The following is a 7,471-nucleotide window of genomic DNA, read 5'->3' on the forward strand; positions in this document are numbered from 1 at the left end:
CACACACACAGCATACTACACACAGCACACACACACACACCACACCACACACCACACCACACACACCAACCACACCACACACACACTACCACACACACACTACCACACACACACACCACACACACACCACACACACACCACATACACACCACACACGCACCACATACACACACACACCACACCACACACACACCACAGACACACACCACACACACCAACCACACCACACACACACACACACACCAGACCACACAAACCATACCACACCACACACGCCACACCACACATACCACACACACACACCAACCACACCACACACACATCACACACACACACCACACACACAGCACACACACATCACACACACCACACCACACACACCACACACACACACCCCACACCACACAAACCATACCACACACACACCAACCACACCACACACACACACCACACCACACACACCAACCACATACACCACACACACCAACCATACCACATACACCAACCACACCACACACACACACAGCACACACCACACACACACAACACACACCAACCACACCACACACACACTACCACACACACATACCACACACACCACACACACCACACCACAGACACACACACACACCAACCACACCACACACACCACACCACAGACACACACCACACACACCAACCACACCACACACACACACACCAGACCACACAAACCATACCACACCACACACACCACACCACACACACCACACCACACACACCAACCACATCACACCACACACACCAACCACACCACACACACAGCACACACACAGCACACACACACACCACACCACACACACCACACCACACACACACACACACCAACCACACCACACACACAGCACACACACACCACACCACACACACCACACACACACACACCACACCACACACACACCCACCAACCACACCACACACACACACCAGTCCACACAAACCACACCATACGACACACACCACACCACACACACAGCACACACACACACACAGCACACACACAGCACACACACCAACCACACCACACACACCACACACACACACACCAGTCCACACAAACCACACCACACCACACACACCACACCACACCACACACACACCACACACACCAACCATACCACACACCAACCACACCACACACCAACCACACCACACACACACACACCACACACACACACCCTATACACACCACACATACACACACACACACACACACCCTCACACCCCACACATAATATCACACATACCACATCCACAAACACCACACACCCTCTTCATATACACACACACCACACCACACCACACACCACACATACCACCCACCCCCCACACCGGAGACTGCACATACCCCCACTACACGTCATACCCTCCTTATGTACACACACATCCCCCACACCAGAGACCACACACACCCACTACACCCACCACACCTCACATCCTCCTCACACACACACACACACCCCACACTCATCCCCACATCAGAGACCACACACACCCACTACATCTCACACCCTCCTCATACACACACACACACATGACACACAGACACACACACACCCCACACCCTCTTCACACACACGCAGACACACACCACACACATATCCTCCACATCAGAGACCGCACACACCCACTACACCCCCACACATCACACCCTCCTCATACATATACACACACACCCCACATACCAGAGACTGCACACACACACACATCACACTACACACTGACACACACACACACACACACACGCGCGCGCGCGCGCACACAGGTACTGTATCCATATTTTATATAACGTGAGATTATTCTTGCCTCCAGAGGGCACTTGAAGGTTACAAATGCCTCCAAGGGTCAGAGCAAATTAACTCACAGAGAGAAGCCACTTCCCCTAGGTTGTAATTTGAGGGGCCAGGAAAGCAGAGAACACAATCTTAACTGAAGCTGCCGCCTTTGCTTACCAGAACTTAAATCCTCTTCTTTTAAAAATTAAACTTTCTTGCAAAAGCTCATATAATAAGCTAGCAATTTGGGCTTTGAGACATGACTGTAGGTTAGTGAAATGATACAGCCGTCCTCCTGCTGGACAAACAGGAGAGAAGGAGTCTGACCAGTGGAGGAGGGCGGGACGGTTTCCCTGCAGAGGAGCCTGACCAGCGGGCCAGGCCAGGCCCAGGGAGGCCGGGGAGGCCCTGGGAGGCCCCAGGCGGGGCTCCAGGAAGCCTGAGGGCAGCAGAGAGACTGGCGCCTGGAGAGAATGAGTGTGAGAAGGCGTGGGGTAGGGAGCCAGTGAACTTTCAGACCCTGCAGAACATGGCCCGGGAACAGTTCTGCCTGGAAACATCTCTGTCACCTCCAGAAATCTCTTGCTAAGCACTGTCAGCATAATTCTCTGTCTTCTGCTGGGCAAACACACGTTAGAATGACACGATGCTGTTCTTTGATAAACTGAAAGTCCGAAGAAATTTACAGATAAATATACTGAGAATGGGAGAAGGGAATGGCAACCCACTCCAGTTTTCTTGCCTGGAAAATCCCATGGACAGAAGAGCCTGCTGGGCTATATAGTCCAAGGGGTCGCAAAGAGTCAGACACCACTGAGCAACTAACACACGCACATGTACTGAGAATGAGTCATTTTACACAGAGAGGGAAAAGGCAAGCATCTAGACGGTCTAATTTGAAGGGCACAAAACCACTTCCTCTTCCATTTCATGTTGTGTACATGGCGCCTGCAGGTCTCACAGTCCCCTCCCCCCGCCCCCGTCCTTGGTTTTGGGCACTGAAGACCTTGTGAACAGACTCACGTCCTCTGGGGGGGTCCTCCACCTGGGTGCCCACAGGAGCTTGTGCGAGCGTCACTTTGCTCCATTGCTCTGTGCGTCTTGTCCTATTACCTTCTAACCTACTTGGGGCCCCCCCCAGATCGTTAGCCTCTTGAAGCAGGAATGAATTCTTAATCATTTTTGTATTCCAAGGGGACTAAAACCTTGTTTTTACATAATAAATGTTCCATGTTTATATTTATCCCATACATCTGTATTTATTTTATATAAATTCACATATATATTTATCTGTTTTAGGCTGTGTTTGATACTCTAGTTTGCCCTGGTCTATAAATTTGATTGGGCTTCCCTGGTGGCTCAGTCGGTAAAGAATCTGCCTGCAGGGTTGCCATGGAGCGCCCCACTCCGTAGGGCCGCGAGCCGGCGCCAGGGGGGCCACGGGGTCGTATCGCGGCTTTGACGTCCAGTCGGCCGCCGCCATGAGCGGCCGGAGTAAGGGGAGAAGGTCCTCCCGCGCCAAAGGCCGTGGCAAGAGCCGCGCCTGACGACGCCCCACGCGACCCGGACCCTCCAGAGTGCCAGAAGCTCGGGGAGGAGACCAAGGCGGCACAGGTGCAGGCTGGCGCGGTTTGGGGTGGCCCGGAAGGCGCGCCGCCCCGCCGGCCCGGGGAAGAGGCTGCCTGCCGGCTGCCCCTAGCTTGTGGCCTCGCGCTCCGGGCCCGGGCGGCGGGGACTCGCGGGCAGGCGGTGACCAGGCCCTGCCCGGTCAAGGCCACATCCCTCCCGGAGCGTCTGGTGAGCGACACCGTCTTCGTGGGAACCATGGGCACCGTGACGAGGCCGAGAAACGGGCCCCGCGTCGGAAGCCGGCGCGGCCCCGCCGCGAAGAAGGCCCCAGATACCTGTAGTGCGGTGGGAAGGGGGTCTGCGGCCTTGGCCGGTGGGAAGCCAAAGAAAGGGGCCGCGGTGGAGGCCGCCTCTGTCCCCGTGGGCGAGGAGAAGGTGGAGAACGTGGGGTCAGGGCCCCCGGCGACAGAGGGCAGCATGGATACGCTGGAGAACGTCCAGCGGAAGCTGGAGACCATGAACGCCCAGGCGGACCGGGCCTACCTGCGGCTCTCCCGCAAGTTTGGGCAGTTGCTGCTGCACCAGCTAGAGCGCAGGAACCTCCTTATCCAGAATATTCCAGGCTTCTGGGGGCAGGCCTTTCAGAACCACCCCCAGCTCTCGCTCGTCCTTCCTGAACAACCAGGATAAAGAGGTCCTCAGCTTCTTGAATAGCTTGGAGGTGGAAGAGCTTGGCCTGGTGAGACTGGGCTACAAAATCAAGTTCTACTTCAGGCGCAACCCCTATTTCCAAAATAAGGTGCTCATCAAGGAATACGGGTGCGCCCCTTCGGGTCAGGTGGTGTCTCGTTCCACTCCAATCCAGCAGCTCCCCGGGCACGACCTCCAGACCCTTAGCCAGGGGAACCCTGACAACAGCCCGAGCTTCTTTGGGTGGTTTTCAAACCACAGCTCCATCGAGTCTGACAAGACTGTGGAGATAATCAACGAGGAATTGTGGCCCAATCCCTTCCAGTACTACCTGATGAGTGAAGGGGCCCGTGCAGAGAAAGGAAAGGAGGGCAGGCCGGGTCCTGCGAGGCCGCCAGGGGAGACCCCGGAACCTGGGGTAAACAAGTCCAACTGATCCTGCTCAAGTCTCTGCGTCCTGTGTCCTACCTCCTACTGGCCCCCGTGCCCTACTGGCCCCCGTGCCCAGCTGGCCTTGGGTGTTTGGCTGTCTGCCTTCTTTTCGTTTTGGCCTCTGCACACTATTCCTGTTGGACTTCGATTACAAGAATATGGCATTTATGATCATGTTCTTTTGCCTTCTGTGACGTTCTTGCTTTCTCTACATTAGTATCATAGGTTATGTGATCTCGCCCCTCCTGTTCATATGTTAAACTCACTTGATTCCAGCGTGTGTTGCCTCTCTCTACATTGCTTGGACCCTGTTCTTGGCTCTGGCACTTCCCACCTGGCTTTCACATGGACACTCATGAGTCAGTCAGCAGGAGGACCAGCGCATCCTCAAGTTCTGCTAGTTCAGGACTGGTGACTTACTGGGCTTTGAGTTCATGCCAGCCATGCATGCCATCTGTGGCAAGCTTTTTGGTGGCCACTGCAGAATGAAGCTAGTGCATGTGGCATTGGCCACCAGCCAAAACTGATTGTCTCTTGGCTCTGGGGTCACCAGCCAAGGTGCCACCTGCAGGATCTCTGGCTTTGGCCAGGTACCCATACTGCCCTCCTAGACAACGGGTTGAGGTTCAGGGTGAGAAGCAGTTTGCTGTGGCTTTTGTACTGTTCTGCATCTCTTCCTGCCTCTGGGCCTTTCTTCCTGGTAAACCTTTGTCAAGGTCTGCACCACACCTCATCACTGTCAGGCCATTGAGTTTTGTCTAGGTTGCCAGTCAGCCCCAATTGGCTTCCTGGGCAACAAGGACCTCGAGAACTACCTGTGGACACAGGCCCTCTCCTGGTGCATGAGACACACACCTACCCTCTCAAGCTTTCCAGGAACCCTGCTGGCTGCTGGACTGATGGGCAGGCTGGTACGTGTGGACATGTGCTCACTGTCGTCAAGCTGTGGCTCCAGGTGTGGCCCTGTGTTTTGTAGAAGATTATGTGCTACTTATTTTGTCTCTGAGTAAATCTTATCATTTTCCCCATTTTTTGCCTAATGGGAAAATAGAGCTGTACAGGTTGGCTTTTTTTTTTTTTTTTTAAAAAAAAGCTTTTTCCTGTATTATGGACATTTTCAGACATGCACAGAAATGGAGAGACCCCATGTGCCGTCACCTAGCTGCATCATTTATCAGTTATGGTCAACCCAGTTTCATCTGCGTCTCCATCTCCCCGCCTGTATTGTTGATTGAAAGTCCAAGACACTGTGCCGATTCAACTGGGACCACTTTGGGAGACTGACACACTCTGCTGGTGGTGATCGTGGTGGGCTACACTCTCACTACCGTATCAGATCTGCTTTTTGCTTTTCATGTTAACTAATGACGTTCCAGAGATGGACCTTAGAAAGTCTTCAGAGTTGACAAGAAGTCTTAGAAAGTGATGAAGCTGCCTTTTCCCTGTGTCCACAAGAGGAAAGAGAGACTGCTCTGTTGTAAACTCTTTCAAAGACTTATCTATCAGTCTTTGATAAGGTGCTTACTTGAGACCTTTCACCAGAATAACAGTCTTTTTTTCCCCTCTAAGATGGAGACTTTGTGTGACTATTACAATTATCAGCGTGTCCTGGTCTCATGATATAACTCTGAACTTGAAAGTAAAGTATAATTTGGAAATTGTTTCTGTGTTCTGTGAAAATAACCTCCCCAAAGTAATCAGTAACCGGTTGTCTTACTTGGTAATTTGGCACTCTGGTAATAATGCAATTATTTCTCTGTTCTGAAACAGTATAAACAGTTGTAAGCTTGCATGTATGATGGAAACAATAAAAGCTTGTATCTCTTAAAAAAAAAAAAAAAAGAATCTGTCTGCAATGCAGGAGACATGGGTTCGATCCCTGGGTTGGGAAGATCCCCTGGAGGAGGGCATGGCAACCCACTCCAGTATTCTTGCCTGGAGAATCCCCATGGACAGAGGGGACCAGTGGGCTCCAGTCCGTGGGGTCGCAAGGAGTTGGACACGACTGAGCGACTAACCACACAGCACAGCAGATTAGCAGGAAATACATGTACATACAGGGAGAAAGATAAAAATTTCCCACTGTGAAAGGTGTGGAGACCAAACTGCTCTTCCTCTACCTCTGAAAGAAGAAGACAAATATTACACCTCTGCCATGCACACAGCCATGCCCCACCCAGACCGAGAAAGAAACCTCAGGACAAGCTTTGCCTCGGGTGAGCGGTGAGCGGTCCTGCCTCACTCTCCTCTTCCTTCTGTGCCTTTAGCTTGTACATTGCCTTTGAAAGATGCCCATACTGATTTAACACTTTTGCTAGGGGGCTCGAAAGTAAACTGAAGCGGTTAGCTAAAACCACTAGACAAGCGAGTTTATTCTTCAGGCTTATTTCACAAAGAGCAAACTCCAGTGCAGCTGTGCCTCTGGAGACTTGGCTTAGTTGGATTTCCAAATATTGGCTGTCCTTGTTCCATGTTCCATGGTGTCATGATCTGCTGTGACACATAATTATCCTGCATTGAATCATCCTGACGTCATTCAGAAAATTGAGAGACATCGAGAGCAGACATGTGATCTGCAAGGGGGAGGAGGGGTGGTGGAGGGATGCATTGGGAGTTTGGGATTAGTGGGTGCAAACTATAATATATAGGATGGATAAACTACAAGGTCCTAATGTACAGCACTATATTCAATATCCTGTGATAAACCATAATGGGAAAGAATACGAAAAAGAATATATATATATATATGTATAGATGTATAACCGAATCAATTTACAGCAGAAATTAACATTGTAAATCAACTGCAGTTCAATAAAATACATTAAAAAAATAAAACTAAGTGAGATAACAGATATAAATTGTTCAGTGCTTAATATGGCAGTTAATGTTGTTATTATCAGTAATTACTACACTGGAGATATATATGGCACCTCCCGATTTTGTGGGAAAAATTTTACTTTTCTGTA

General features: G+C 51.2%; 1 pseudogene across 1 annotated transcript; it reads left to right on the plus strand.

Moving 5' to 3' along the window:
- Nucleotides 1–3,295: 3,295 nt before the first annotated feature.
- Nucleotides 3,296–6,347, plus strand: LOC147361514 (testis-specific Y-encoded-like protein 5; annotated as a pseudogene). The gene has a single exon (XR_015138029.1). The product of XR_015138029.1 is annotated as a testis-specific Y-encoded-like protein 5 (transcript).
- The last annotated feature ends 1,124 nt before the right edge of the window (nucleotides 6,348–7,471 follow it).

This window comes from Bos grunniens, chromosome 12 (genome assembly GCF_055505025.1).
Source record: "Bos grunniens cultivar Pamir isolate PY7600 chromosome 12, Bosgru_T2T1.0, whole genome shotgun sequence".
Taxonomy (NCBI): Eukaryota; Metazoa; Chordata; class Mammalia; order Artiodactyla; family Bovidae; genus Bos; species Bos grunniens.